Here is a 14,953-nt window from a genome sequence, read left to right as displayed (position 1 = left end):
CGTGCCCAGCCCTGCACAGCATCTCCTACCCCCTCACATCCAGGAAGCAACAGTTCTCTCCAACACAAGGAACAGGAACAGAACATCCGCGTCCGCTTATGTGATGGTGGATCAAGGGACTGGACTGGGGTGAGGGAGGTGAGAAACAGGGATATACCTGGCTCCTGGCAACCAGTATTAGAGAAGGGAGTGGGGCAAGGGAACCAAGGCTCGTGTTCCTACTTCCACTGTCTCTAATGTCCTGCTCCTCACCCCTGTGCCTGCTTGGTGCTTGCAGACCCTGAGTCTGACCTCTCTGGCAGAAGTGTCTTCTGCCTTGATGACATCTTCCTTTCCAGGGGGTTCAGCCTGCATTGTTCCCAACTCTGATAGTCTCTCTCAATCATTCATTGATTCACCCCTTCACTTGTTCATTCTTTTCCATCTTCCAAACACTTACTGAAGTCCTTTTCTGCCATTCTCCTTATCTTTATGAGCTGTATCATTTTCTCACCTGTAGCTTATTCTAGTGGAGTTTGGATGGATCTAGAAGTATGCTAATTTCCTGGGGCTGCTATGACAAATTACCACAAACTTGGTGGCTTAAAACCAAAGAAATTTATTCTCTCACATTTCCGGAGGCCAGAAATCTGCAATCACTTTCCCTGGGCTGAAATGAAGACATCGGCAGGGCCATACTCCCGTAGAGACATAGGCTCTACGAGAAAATCTTTTCCTGGCTTCCTCCAGCTTCCTTGTCTTGTGGCCACGTCCCTCCAATCTCTGCCTCTGTGATCACATCTCTTCCCTCTGTTTCTCCAAAAAGATACTAGTTGTTACTTTTAGGGCCCCCTCAGATAATCCAGGATAATGTCCATATTTCAAGGGGCTTAACTTAATCACATCTGCAAAGTCTCTGTCCAATCAGGTAACATTCATAGGTTCTGGGGATTACGATGTGGACAGACCCTGGGAGCCATTATGTTGCCCACCACAAGGAGAGAAGATAAAGGCATATGGTCAATGTACCATGTTTCATGGGAGTCCTTTCTATGTTTTCTTCTAGTACCTTTAGATTTCCTTTTACACATTTAAATCTTTGATCCAGTTGGAATTTTTAGTAATGGAGCTTCCCCATTCTCTGAAACACTAGTTGTTAAATATCTGTATTTCCCCCATACAGAAGAAACAAAGGTGACTTCCTCTTAAGAGAAAAAAAATTAGAACACGTTTTATTGTCCTGTGGTAAATACAAAACTATTTTTAAAAAGAAGTAAACAGGGGCGCCTGGGTGGCTCAGTCTGTTGGGCGGCCGACTTTGGCTCAGGTCATGATCTCATGGTCCGTGAGTTCGAGCCCTGCGTCGGGCTCTGTGCTGACAGCTCAGAGCCTGGAGCCTGTTTCAGATTCTGTGTCTCCCTCTCTCTGACCCTCCCCCGTTCATGCTCTGTCTCTCTCTGTCTCAAAAATAAATAAACGTTAACAAACATTTTTTTTTTTAAAAGAGGTAAATAGATTTAATCTCAAAGAAACCGCCTTTGCTCACTTTGGATTCTGGAGAGTATGCATGGAGAACAGAAAGGCCCTTCCCTAGAATCACTTCTCGTCTGATGAGAACACCCCAGCCTCGGGCAGCGGGATGGAATTGTCTAGGCACTGGCATTACGTGACAGACACGTATCAGTGGGACAGGTGCGTGTAAGGAAGGACACCCTCACCTTCCCTCTCACCTCCCAGCCTGCAGGGAACAACACACTTTGGGGCCTGCGAACCTGTCCCTGCAGTGCGTACGGTGAGGAGTAGAAGACCAAGCAGGCTAGGTCTCCGGTCATACTTCCCAGGGGCCGCAGGTCTGGCTGGTCCTCAACCTGAACATGAACAAGTACAAGATGTCCACATTTATACCCCATTTCTGATACGCCCTGTGGCAGTTTGCCAATGGCCTTCCTGGGGCTTCGGTGCAGGCTGTGAATAGAATTTTCCGTCGCAACCTTCTTTTCACTTAATGAAAATTTAGAGTACGCCAGGGAGATTGTTTCAGGTGAAAGCATTGCAATTTAGCTCCTTTCTGGACCTTGTGGGTTTGAGTCATGTTTTGCAGGAGCGCTAGGGGATGCAGACAGGATATTCTTTCTGAAAACTTGGGATTTCAAGCTGGGTCTTTTATTTGTATTCCCTCGTTTCTTTTAGTCTTAATTGTGACATTTCTATTATGAAAAGAGAATGACAGAATTTGAGTCACATTTCCCTCCAAGCACTAATCTAATGTAATGTGCTGCTTCTCGATTTCACACGTGGGTCCTGATTGCTTGGTCTTGCTCCCTTCCACTCCTGAATGCCCTGTCTCCCATTCACATACACGTTCATGTCTGGATCCTAGATCTCTCTTTACGGGCCCTCTCGATGCTTGTGTGTTCTCTTTTGTTACTTTTCAAACCTTCTAAGCGTCCCTCTTTGTCTCAGTAGGATTGTCTTACACTTGCCCGGCACCAGATCTGCCTTCTTGCAGTGACACAGTAACACGGTCTAATGTTTTGCCTTTGAGTGTGCCCAGAGAGTGACAGTCGGAAGGACGCATGAGCGGTGGACAAAGAAAGAGGAGGAGGTGTGAAGAGATCTTGGGTCTTCTCCTTTGAAATCTGAATCCAGGACCAGAAAGCATATTTAATTTTGAACTATACAGAATGGCTGGCACAGGAGCAAATGTTGGGGGCAGTGACAAAACTGAGTGCCACAGCCAATTTTCTGGCATCTCCTACTTTTTCCCCTTGGCTTTCTTGTGAAAACTTTACCCTAATACACTACCACTTGCTTGTTTATGAAAGTTCTGTGAGCTGACAGCAGAGATTTTAGAATCAGAAAGACTTGGTTTTAATTCTCAGCTTTGCTATGTGACCTTGGACAAATTATACAACCTCTTTAAGCTTCAGCTTTTCCACAGTCAATGTTTATCTCATGAGAGATAGAGAAAAATGCATGTAAAAGCCTTGGTATAGTGCCCAGCAATTCAAACAATCCAGAATTCATACATTCTGCCAATTCATACATTCAACAAATATTTACTGAACATTCGCTGCGCTCCAAACTGAACTGTCTGCTGGGTGCTGAGCATGCTGTGGGCAATGTGCCTTTATGGAGCTTACATTCTGGGGCGGGGAAGGGGGGAGCAGATAATTAACATATACACAAAATGCAATTACAAATGCTGATTAGCCCCTAAGTAACTAAATAGGATGTGGGGCCGGGAAGAGCAGGGAGGATCTCTCTGCTAGCAAAGCGGAGGAAGGCTTCACTGCAGCCTGAGGAAGAGAATGAGCCAAGCGGAGCCAAGAGCAGTTTAAGGCAGAGGCAATTAGATCACCGCTTAGCGAGAGCCCCCCTCACCCCAACCCCCCACCCGCAACCGACTGGCAACTGGCGAAAGCCCTGGGTGGGTTGGGTAGACGCCTAATGGACTCTTAGGGGCTGGAATCCACAGTGGATTCCCAGTTTTGAATCCCTCTTTGTGCAGTTTCACAATCTGCCAGACTGTTTCTTTTCTACTCTGGCTCCATCTATTGAATGAAAATGACCAGTGCTACCTAAATTTCTCCATAATGGCTTTGTTTGCAATCTTCAAATTAAGTGGAGACTGAATACACTTTCCCTTAACTTTAGACTTAATTTTCACTCTGCCAAGCTCTATGTCTGGATAGAAGGAGTTTAAAGGGATTTTGATCATTCCTTCTGAGCACATTTTCTTTCTTGCAGGAAAGTTTCAGTGTCTCATAATAGTAATTAATTACTTTGGCTACTGTGGGCTTACAGAAGCCAGAGCCTTCCATTTGTTTTGTTTAAATGAAAAACCACCGTCTAAAGTGGAGTCACTCTGGGGCGCCTGGATGGCTCGATTGGTAGAGCATGTGACTCTTGATCTCAGGGTCATGAGTTCAAGCCCCACACTGGGTGTAGAGATTACTTAAAAATAAAATCTTAAAAAAAACAGAGTCACTTATGCCAAGAGTTCCATGCAAGTAAGCCAAGACTTATTTTGCCTAACCTGCCTGCACTTTCAACCCCCAGGCGTGTAGCTTGGGACTGGTCAAAGTGAATTTCCTGGTTAGTACTAGGAAATTTACCAATAGACCCTCCTGCTCTCCTTAGGAGGGCGACCTTGCCTGAAACAATGCCTTCTTTGGTAATAATTTCCTCTTTTTTGCTCCCTTTCTGATTTAAAAACCTTTCCTTTTCTGCAGCTCAAAGGAGCGCCTTTCAATTTGCTACATGGGCTGCTGCCCCTTTCATGAATAGTTTGATAAAGCCAATTTTATCTTTCAACCTACTAAGTTGAATTTTTGTTGTTTAAGGATTTTCACTGGTCCTCAACTAACTATTTTCAGTTTGCAAAAGTCACTTTTCTGGAAGACCTTCCACTGATAACTGTTACCACTATGAGAGTCCCAGGGGCTGACCTGGTCTAACACAAGGCTTATGCAGCTTTCCAGTCCTTTTGGCCTCTTTATCCTAGAGAAACCTGGCCCACCAGGTTGTCCACATATTTCGAACACTTGGAATTGCTTTTGTGACCGTTTCACTTCATTTCTACTCTCAAGCTCAGGGGTAGTTTCAGTTCATTAACTCTTTAATGTTTATTAAATGCTTACTATGGGGCAAAACATTTATTTATTTTTATTTTATTTTTTTAAAAGACACAGCTGCTCTTAATTTTTTCTAATTTTTTTTTTTTTGAGAGAGAGAGAGAGAGAGAGAGAGAGAGAGAGAGAGACTGAGTCAGAGAGAGAGGGAGACACAGAATTCGAAGCAGGCTCCAGCACAGAGCATGATGCGGGGCTCGAACTCATGAACCTCAAGATCATGACCTGAGTTAAGTCGGACGCTTAACCGACTGAGCCACCCAGGTGCCCCAACACTGATTTATCTAACTAAGAGGATTTACTATACTCTTATCGGGAGTACATTAAAGTTGTTACCCTCCTGAAGAGTGTATGCCAGGAGGTGGGGGAAGGGTGGATATGGAGAGAGACAATAAATAAGTATAAAGTGTGTGAGACGGCTGACAAATGCTGCACAACATAGGAAGCATGGAAGAGGAGACAGAGAATAGGGGGTAGGCAGCTGCTATTTTACGATTTGCAAAGGCCTCACTAAAAAAAGTGACATTTGAAAAGACATGTAAAGAAAGTGAGGGAGTGAGGCACGTAGCTTTCTGGGGGGGAAAAGCATTTCAGGCAGAGGGAATGGCAGAGAAAAGATGCTGAGGCACAGGGCCCGTGCAGCCAGCGTAGTAACGGGGTATGATTAATGAACAGAGACATATAGACACAATATAGTCACAAATACAGACACAAACATGGAGATTGTTTATTAGGGGTCCTGGGAATCTCGTCCTGATTTCTCCACAAATAAGCTGAGTGATGGTGGCAAGTCACTTAACATGTGGGACCTACGTTTTCTCAATGTATACAAAGGTTTCAGTATCATTTAGGTCTTTTTGTGTAGACAGTTATGCTGTTTTGCCATTTTATGCTCTCCTGGATCCAGCTTTCTCTCATATGCTGACTCTAAGTTTTTTTCTCACAGGAGACTGTGCTGCGTTTTCCTTTCTTGTTCTTGTTCTGGCTTCTCAATGCCTTGAGTTCCCGTACAAGATTATCAAAAAGTATAACATGCTCAAAAAAAAAAAAACAAAACCCCAAAACCTATAAACCGTGGAAAGAGGAATATTGTTTCTTTCCAAAGCTTTGCTTACTTTATTTTGTTTTGAATAGGTAACACATCTGCACTGTCCAAAAGTTAAAGCCCTATCACGACGTACACACTGGGGAGCCTCGCTCCCTGCCCTGCACCTGTCTACCCTACCCTACTGTTCTATTTCTTTTTCATTTATCCTTTCAGGGCTTACTACACAAGTTCAAGCCATATGATTATAAATACTTATTTTCTCCTCTTTCTTACACCAAGGATGATACATTATATTCACTTCAATTTTTCACTTAATAATATATCTTATAAGTCACCATGTGTCAGTACACAAAGAACCTCATTTACTTTATTTTTCAGCTGCGCATTATTCCATTGCAGGGTAGTACCAGAGTTCATTTAACCTCCAGATGAAGGACACTTTGAGGGCATTTAAAAGTTTTTCTTTTTTTTTTAATGTTTATTTATTTTTGAGAGGAGACAGAGCACGAGTAGGGAGCAGCAGAGAGAGAGGGAGACACAGAACCCAAATCAGACTCCAGAATCTGAGCTGTCAGCATGAGCCTGACAGGGGGCTCAAACCCACAAACTATGAGATCATGACCTGAGTTGAATCGGGTGCTCAACGGGCCGAGCCACCCAGGCGCCCCTGAAGCACATTATCAATATTTTGCTAATACAGACAGTGATGCAAATAAATAACACTATACACATATCAGTTCATATTATACAGCTGTACACACAGGGCTGGCAGCGTGGAGCCTGCTTGGGAGTCTTTGTCTCCCTCTCCCTCTGCTCCTCCCCTGCTTATGCCTGCTCTCTCTCTCTCTCTCTCAAAATAAATAAACATTAAAAAAAAAAAAAAGAATCAAAAAGAGTTGGGAAGTTGAAACGCTGGTCAAAATTAAGGTAAGTTTTGATAAAACTGGATTCTTCAAAGCAGACCTCAAATCTGAGGCTATGCAACAGAATAGTATTCAGAAACTCCTGTAAGTAACAACTAACATTAGAACAGAAAAACATTTTTTGTAACCCAAAGCTTGGTGTCAACTAAGTCCAAGGAGATTTGGCAAGTGCTCTCTAGTTACTCATTCTTAATCCAAAGAAACCAACTGCCACCCTCCTGGAGACTGGTCTTAAGCTATCGCACAACACCATTAACTCGAGTTTTTTTTTACTGTTGTTTTTCATGCTGGTCTGGCCTGGGTAGGAACCAAGGGCAGCTCACGCCAAAATGTGCCATTCTGACATCCAGATTATCTCAAGCCTTCTTCCCAAAAAGACTCAGGAAGAAACTGTGACCTTCCCTCTTACTGCCTCAAAGAATTTAGACACAGGACCTGCTCCAGGAGGAGAGTCAGCACCAGATACCTACATCACACTAGGAAGTAGGTATAGTAGATGGGGAGAAGCCCAGCAAGGCCTCCTTGATCAAAATCCCACTGTTTTTGAAGAGTGCAGAAAAACATGTTCACCAAATATTTAGTCTTTTTCATCTTCCTGTGAATTGCTTTCGTTACCTTTGAAGTTCTAGACCCCCTACCCTCTTTAGGATGACATATACACCTCATTTTGACTGTCTTTGAAATCTTATGTCTTTGTGGATTTTGATAATGATAGTGCGAATCAAGAGCTATTAATGTATGCTACCGCAGTATGGTCCTGAAAGCAAAATATGCCAACACTGAAATATCAGAATTCTAAAAACATCTCCAGGGGGTAGTTAACATAAACATAAATCCGTTTAGAAAGCTTCAATTTACCTTGTGAAGTACTTAAATTTTAGAACAAAGTAACTAATCCTTATTTTTATTTTCAATTACAAGGTGTTCTCTGTAAAAAATTGTTAAGATTTACTGATACTTTATCACTCAGTACACTGTCAATTTTTATCAGTGTTCCCTCTGTACTTAATTGGAAATTTAGATTATTCAACTAAGTACAGGTTACTACACCTGTCAAATTTACTAGAGTCTTACTGAATGTTTGATGCATTAATTTCCAAAAGTATGCTAACAATCTCCCAATGTGATTGCATATTTGCCCATTTTGCCATGAAATTGTTTTATATATAATATATAACATACATATATGCTATGTTCTTAGATACTTGTAAGTTTAGAGTTGCTAGATATTCCAAATTAATTTAATGCTTAACGTTTTTTTAGTGACCCTGTTTATCCTTTAAAATGCATTTTTTCCTGGCCCATTTAACTGGATTTAAATAAAGTCCCCTTAATTGGACAGCAATACACCAAGGTACTTACCTTGTATTTTTCTATCCTTTTATACCTTTTACAATTTTGATATACCTCATCTAAATGTGGTAGAGTCAGAATTTTTGCATTTTAAATGGGGCGCCTTGGTGGCTCAGTCGGTTAAGCGTCCGACTTCAGCTCAGGCCAAGATCTTGCAGTTTGTGAGTTCGAGCCCCGCACTGGGCTCTGTGCTGACAGCTCAGAGCCTAGAGTCTACTTCCGATTCTGTGGCTTCCTCTCTCTCTGCCCCTTCCCCACTCGTGTTCTGTCTCTTTTTCTCTCAAAAATAAACAAACATTAAAAAAAATTTTTAGAAAACAAAGTCTGCCTTTTCATTGGTATATTTAATCCATTTACTTTTGATATATTGGGACTTATTTTCAAGATTTCACTTTATTCTTTTAAAATATGTGCTTTTAAATGTTTTTTTCCCTTCTTTTATTCTTTTGGAGCTTAAATTATATATTTGTCAAGACAGAGGCTAAGCTGTGGTAACAAAGTCTTTAAAATACATACCTTAAGTAGCATAAATGTTAACTTGTTCCTCATGGAACACTGCAGCCGTGGGCTGGGGACACTGCTAGGTGGCTCTGCTACGTGATGTCATACAGGCTCTGACAGTCTCTCATCTTCAATCTTTACCTTCCATTTTTGCATCTCCCGTGACCACCCTGGTTGTTGCCATTTTCTAGGAAACTGGGAAAGGAAAATAGAAAGGAAAACAAATAGCTTCCTTTAAAAAGGGTTATCTGGTTGCACTTGCGTGGCTTTGGCAAGAGCTGTTACAGGGACATGCTCACCTGCAAGAAGCTGGGAAATGTGGTCTCTAGCTGGAAAGCCATGTGCTCCGCTAAAGTTCAAGATACTCTGTTACCAAAAAGAAGAAAGGGAGAGGATCTTCTCAATAACACTTTCACCCTGATTACTAATTTCCTGTTTTATATGATATATCGGCTCAGTCATGGAATTCTCTTTTGCTTTTATTTTTATCTTCTCACGAGATCATAGTTGTTATTACTGTTTTACAATCAGTTTTTATTTAGATTTACCCATATGGTTGCTAATATTTTGCTGTATCATTTCTTTTTGCCTCTTACCCCTTCCTTTTGGGTTCAATTTCACTATTCTTGAAGAACATTATATTGGCTATCTATCACTGCCTAACAAATGGTTCCGAAGCATAATGAACTGAAACAACATTTATTATCTGTTTCTCGACGTAGTGTGGCATCACTGGGCCCGCTGCTTCAGGGTCTCTCCTGGGCCACAGTCATGGGTCAGCTGGAGATGTGGTCGTCCCCCCAGGCTCGACTAAGGAAGTCTCTGCTTCCCAGCTCACTGAGATGGTTGTTGACAGGATTGTTACTCGCGAGTGGATAACTGGACTAACGTCTCAGTTCCTTGCTGGCTGTTCTTGGTTCTTTGCGATTCGAGCCTCTCTGACCTGGCAGATTCTTCATCACAGAATGTAAGCCAGGAGGGCAACAGAGGAAGAAAGCCAGCAAGACAGAGTTCGCAGTCTTTTATAACGTAATGCAGAAGTGACACCCCATCGCCCTTTTTCTGTTTTCAATTTTTAGGAACAAATCACTAGGTCCAGCCCGCCCTCAGGAGGAGGAGATTACACTTAGGTGTGAATCCAGCAGGCGGGGATCACTGGGAGCCATGTCAGAAGCTGCCTACTGTAGACACAGTCTTTGTAAGTTCTTTCAGTGAATCTGAGAGCAACAGGTCTATTACTTTTTGTTGGTTTAAAAATGACTTCATTTCAGTCTCATTTTCCTTCCTTCTGCAACTCCAAATAGCAGTATGTTAGACCATGTGATATTGTTCATAGGCCAATGATGCTATGTTCTTACATTTTTCTAGACTTTTTTCACTGTGGATGTCACTCTGGAAACTCTATTGCTGTGTTTACAGGTTCACTGACCTTTGCTTCTGCAATGTTACTAACTTCTAACCTTTGAATATTTAGACATTTAAGACACTTCCAAATGGCTCACCATCAGAGGATAAACAGAGTGGAAATCTGATAATATTTAAACTGAACAATACAGGGGCACCTGGATGACTCAGTTGGTTAAGTGTCTGACTCTTGATTTCGGCTCAGGTCATGATCTCACAGTTTGTGGGCTCAAGCCCTGCATCGCTCTGGGCTCTCTGCTGATGGCACAGAGCCTGCTTGGGATTCTGTCTCCCTCTCTCTCTCTCTCTCTCTGCCCCTCCCCTGCTTGCTCTCTGTCTCTCTCAAAAATAAAGAGACATTAAAAATTAACTGAACAATACAGAAAATACCACATTTCAAACTCGTGACACAGCTAAACACACTACTTAGAGGAAATTTAAGTACTTCGAGAAATTAAATACCTATTTTAAAAACGAGACTGAAAACTAATGAACTAAGTATCTACATCAAGAAGTTAGAAAAAGAACAAAGTAATAAATCCCAAGAACCCAGAAAGAAAGAAAGAAATTATAAAGGTAAATGAGTAAGATTAGAAAACAAAGATAAAGCACAGATCACTGTCCAAAGCTGTTATCTGAAAAGACCAATAAAACAAACTTTTGCCAAGGTTATTCAAAGAAAAAAGAAAGGAGATCCAGAAAATAATATGAGAAATATGAAATGCAATATTAGTTATAGATCTAGCAGAGATTTTTTTTTAAAAAGATAAGTAAATACTGGGAAAAAACTTATGCCAATAGATTTGGAAAATTTAGGTGAAATGTACTATTTGTTAGAAAATTATAACTTTTCAGAGTAGCTTTTGAATAAAGAGAGAATGTGAATAAACCTGCAACTGTAGCAGATAAACTATCAAGCATTTATCCTGCCTTTTCCATACCGGTTCTCTTTGGGGAGATCTGAACAGAAGTTGAGGACAAGTCTGACTTTTTTTCTTTTAAATATTTACTTATTTTGAGCGAGAGAGAGAAAGAGAGAAAGAGAGAGAGAGAGAGGGAGAGAGGGAGAAAGAGAGGGAGAGAGGGAGAGGGAGAGGGAGAGGGAGAGGGAGAGGGAGAGGGAGAGAGAGAGAGAGAGAGAGAGAGAGAGAGAGAGAATCCCAAGCAGGCTCCGCACTATCAGTGCAGAGTCCGACACAGGGCTCAATCCCATGACTGTGAGATCGTGACCTGAGCTGAAATCAAGAGTCGGATGCTTAACTGACTGAGCCCCCCAGACACCCCAAGTCTGCCTTTATAGAAGTAGTCTAGATGATCAATGAAGAAGGAATGATAAAATTAGAACACCCGCATTTTGCAACCCCAAGCAAATCGTTCATCAGGGGTGACTAACACGACAAAAAAAGATAACGAGCTGTTAACATTTGGGGGGCATATTAAAAAGTTTAAAAGAACATAAAAAGTAATCTTAACAAGAACTGGGACCTGAAACTGCAAGTTACTTGATCCAAGCTCTCATTTGCATATAACGAGTTAAGTGTAAGCTGTGGCAGAAGGATTTACCGTGTGCACGGTTCCCAACAGTTGCCTGGGTCAAAGTGCGGTTCCCCCAAGGACTGAAAGGAGCGCCGGAGGCCGGCTAGAAGTGAGCCAGCAGCAGGCGGCCAACATACCCTGCAGAGGAGAAAGACACGATGCAGGACTGATGGGCAGGGGAGGGCAGAGCTTGAGGGCTATTGTGCGTCCAGCTGAACGGTTTGTTTTATTCTATTAATAAATGATGATGAAATGTCATTCAAGGATTTTTCCATCATGTATTTTAATAGGATCAGCCTGCTGGCAGTATGGAGGATGTCTCAGAGCAATTCTGATAAGACCACAGGCAGGAAGACCAATTAAGACAAAACCATTAATTTAGGGGCGCCTGGCTGGCTCAGTCGGAAGAGTGTGTGACTCTTGATCTCAGGGTTGTGAGTTTGAGCTCCATGTTGAATGCAGAGATTACTTAAATAAATAAACTTAAAAAAAAAAAAAGAGACAGAGACGGCAACTTCCTTAAATATCAATTATACCTTAAAATTTAGGAAACACACCAATATTAGCCATATTAATAAATCACCTGGGTGGGGGGGGCACCTGGGAGGCTCAGTAGGTTAAGTGTCTGACTCTGGATCTCAGCTCAGGTCTTGACCTCAGGGTTGTGAGTTCAAGCCCCGTTTTGGGCTCTACACTGGGCGTGAAGCCTAGTTAAAAAAGATTACACTTAAAATTAAAAAATAAATCAGGTCGGGGTGGAGTGAGTAATTTCTTGAGATGAAACATACTTAGGTCTAATTTTGTACTCCTTTTAAAATACTTAATTTCTAAAAACAAACAAACAAAAAACCCAAACAAAATTTAGATAATTTCTGACCTTATCCCTAAATTACACAGGCTGTATAGAATCTTTAGCATTTATTACTGAATGTAGAGTTGGAAAACATGACATATAAAATACGCATTAATAATATAAAAAGCTATTTGGCACCGAAAAAATACATAAAAAGTTTACATGGATGACATATGTGAATATATAATAAAATATAATAAAAATAATAAGAATATCGTTTCTTATGTTCATACCTTGGACTTGGGACCAGGAAGACCCAGATTTACAGTCTGGATCTATAGCTCACCAGCAGTGTGAGTCTAAGGAAGGCACAACCATCCTACACCTCACTTTCCTCACGTGCAAAGTAAGCGGGCAGGGGCTGTTTTGCTCACTGCTGTCTCTCTAGCACCAGCATGGTGATTTACATACTGCTTATGTCAATAAATATTTATGGATTAAAGACATTTATGGATTAAAGACAGAGTTGCTGTGATAATGAAATGAGATAAAAATTGTGGAAGCTCCTAACACAACTTTTTATTTATTTGAGAGAGAGGGAGCACGCAGGGGAGGGGCAGAGAGAGAAGGAGAGAGAATCCCAAGCAGGCTGCACACTGCCAGCACGGAGCCCCATGTGGGTCTCGAACCCATAAACCCTGAGATCATGATCTGAGCTGAAACCAAGGGTCGGAAGCTTAACCAACTGAGCCCCCCAGGCGCCCCTGATACAATTCTTAAGAGACGTTATAAAATGGCTGCATCGTGCCAGGCCCTATGCCAGGTGCTGGGAACATGAAGACGAGTAAGACTGCATCCTTATCTTGGAAGCTTCCATCTACAAAAGCTATGTAAAGTATGTGTGATGGAACTCACAGTACCATGAAGCTCAAGAGTAGGTGCTCAAGAAACACTAAATCTGAATTTTTATGACACTTTTCAGTTTACAAAGCATTCTTGTGAACAGTATTCTATTTGAAGAGGTACAAGTTTTACGAGAAAGGACAAAGGTGTCAGGCATTCAGCAGTGGGAGGGATGATCTGTTGGGGTAAGTAGGCACCACTTTAAGGGAAAGAATTTGAAAAGAGCTCCCAAATATGGATGGATTTCAACAGAAGTGAAGGATGGAGGGGTGGGAGCTTTAGAAGAAAAGAAATACATAAGCAAAAGCTCTTTCTAATTCTGTATTACTTTGTACATGTATTAGGGCCCACATGTTTATAAATCCCATATGGAATACTGCTGAATTGATATTTGTAACCTTTGCAATCAACTCTGATCCATCTTTGAAGATCCGGAAAACATGTTTTTTCCATCTTTCATTTTCACCTACAGGCTTCATGAACTGTCATGGTTACTAAAGGAAGTTACAGGACATTAACTTATTCACGACTATTTACTCAACACTTGATGTGCTCAAAGCCCTAGAGCTGCTAGTATGGGGTCTACTAAGATGAACAACTACCCCACAAAGCAGAAAGCTGGAAGGGCTAAAACCCAGTTGAAGCTAGATTTGCTGAGAGGGAATGTGTGCACTCCCAGGCCATCCCTGTTTCCTTCCTACAATTAAAATTAATCGCACTTTGAAGATTTGAGCTTATAAAAAAAGAAAATTAACTTTTTTTTTTTTTTTTTTTTTTTTTACAACCTTCTCTTTCCGATTGTCAGGGCTTGTCGTGTCCTTTACAGCCTAGAAGTCTAGAAGTCTTTTTTACGGGAAAATTTAAGCAATTTGGGAGCCACACGACTGCTGTCTCCCTGCCTCCGGGTTTAATACCCCCCAAAGGTTGTCTCGAGAAACTCTGGTCAGGTCTAGCTTTTCTTGTTCTGAATATTCCTTAAAATATCTTTTATCGCATTTAACACAGCTACAATATCCACCTTTTTTGAAATATTGACCTTTTTTTGAAAGGTGGCCTTAGGGAAGGGGGTCAAAGCTTGTGACGCACTGTACCGCTGTGTGTATTTTTCTGTAACCCTCAGAATGGCCCTGGACAGCGGAACATCTTATCAGTGTTAAAGTGTTACACTCTGATCCTTGGGGAGGATAATTTATCCAAGGTCTCAGAGAGTTCAAGAGTGGCAAACCTTGGATTTGAACATTGCTATTTATGACCTCAAAGCCCCATGCTCTTTCCACGGCAACGTATTCATCTTGAGAACGTGTATTTTTTAATTTATCTGTCTTCATTTTCGTGGAAGTCTTTAGTAAAATCTCAGTTCATCCAAAAGTTTCCAAACTCTTGGATTTCATGTACTGGACGCGCATTTGCTTGCCGTGGATTATTACACATGCTTTCCCCAGTAGCCCCTAGTTTCTTGATCGCTGCGATTATTTATAACGTCATAGTCAAAGTTGTTCCTCTGTGTATCACGTTGGTTGGCACTGTGAAATCTCCTACTGCCCTTGTCTGACAATGTCCAGAATTCCCTTTCAGCCTATTTGGAACTCCAGGATGACAATCTCCCCGCGTTGCTTTTTATTTTAACAGGGAGGAGGAGAAAGGAAGTGCGGAACAGGAGAAAGCGGTTTCGTTACCTGGGGGTGTTTTACCTTATCTTTCCGTCGAACGTTCAGCTATTCTTTAAAATTCCCGGTCCTGACACCGGGGACCGAGCAGCCAGGTGAAGACAAAGGCGGTCCTCGGGGGCAGACCCAGCGCCCGGCCCCGCCCCCTAAAGGCCACACCCGCCCGGGAGGAGGGGGAACGGGCGGGGGTGGGGGGACGGGCCGCACTTGGG

At 42.0% G+C, this 14,953-nt stretch overlaps 1 long non-coding RNA gene across 1 annotated transcript; it reads right to left on the bottom strand.

Annotated features, from left to right (window-relative positions):
• Positions 1 to 578: 578 nt before the first annotated feature.
• Positions 579 to 14,853, bottom strand: LOC125910137 (uncharacterized). The gene is made up of 3 exons (XR_007453865.1): positions 14,751 to 14,853; positions 8,454 to 8,804; positions 579 to 789 (listed from the first exon to the last, which is right to left on the bottom strand). It is a non-coding gene; the product is annotated as an uncharacterized LOC125910137 (long non-coding RNA).
• Positions 14,854 to 14,953: the final 100 nt, after the last annotated feature.

This window comes from Panthera uncia, chromosome D1, assembly GCF_023721935.1.
Source record: "Panthera uncia isolate 11264 chromosome D1, Puncia_PCG_1.0, whole genome shotgun sequence".
Classification (NCBI taxonomy): Eukaryota; Metazoa; Chordata; class Mammalia; order Carnivora; family Felidae; genus Panthera; species Panthera uncia.
This window is presented reverse-complemented; position numbering and strand designations above follow the sequence as displayed.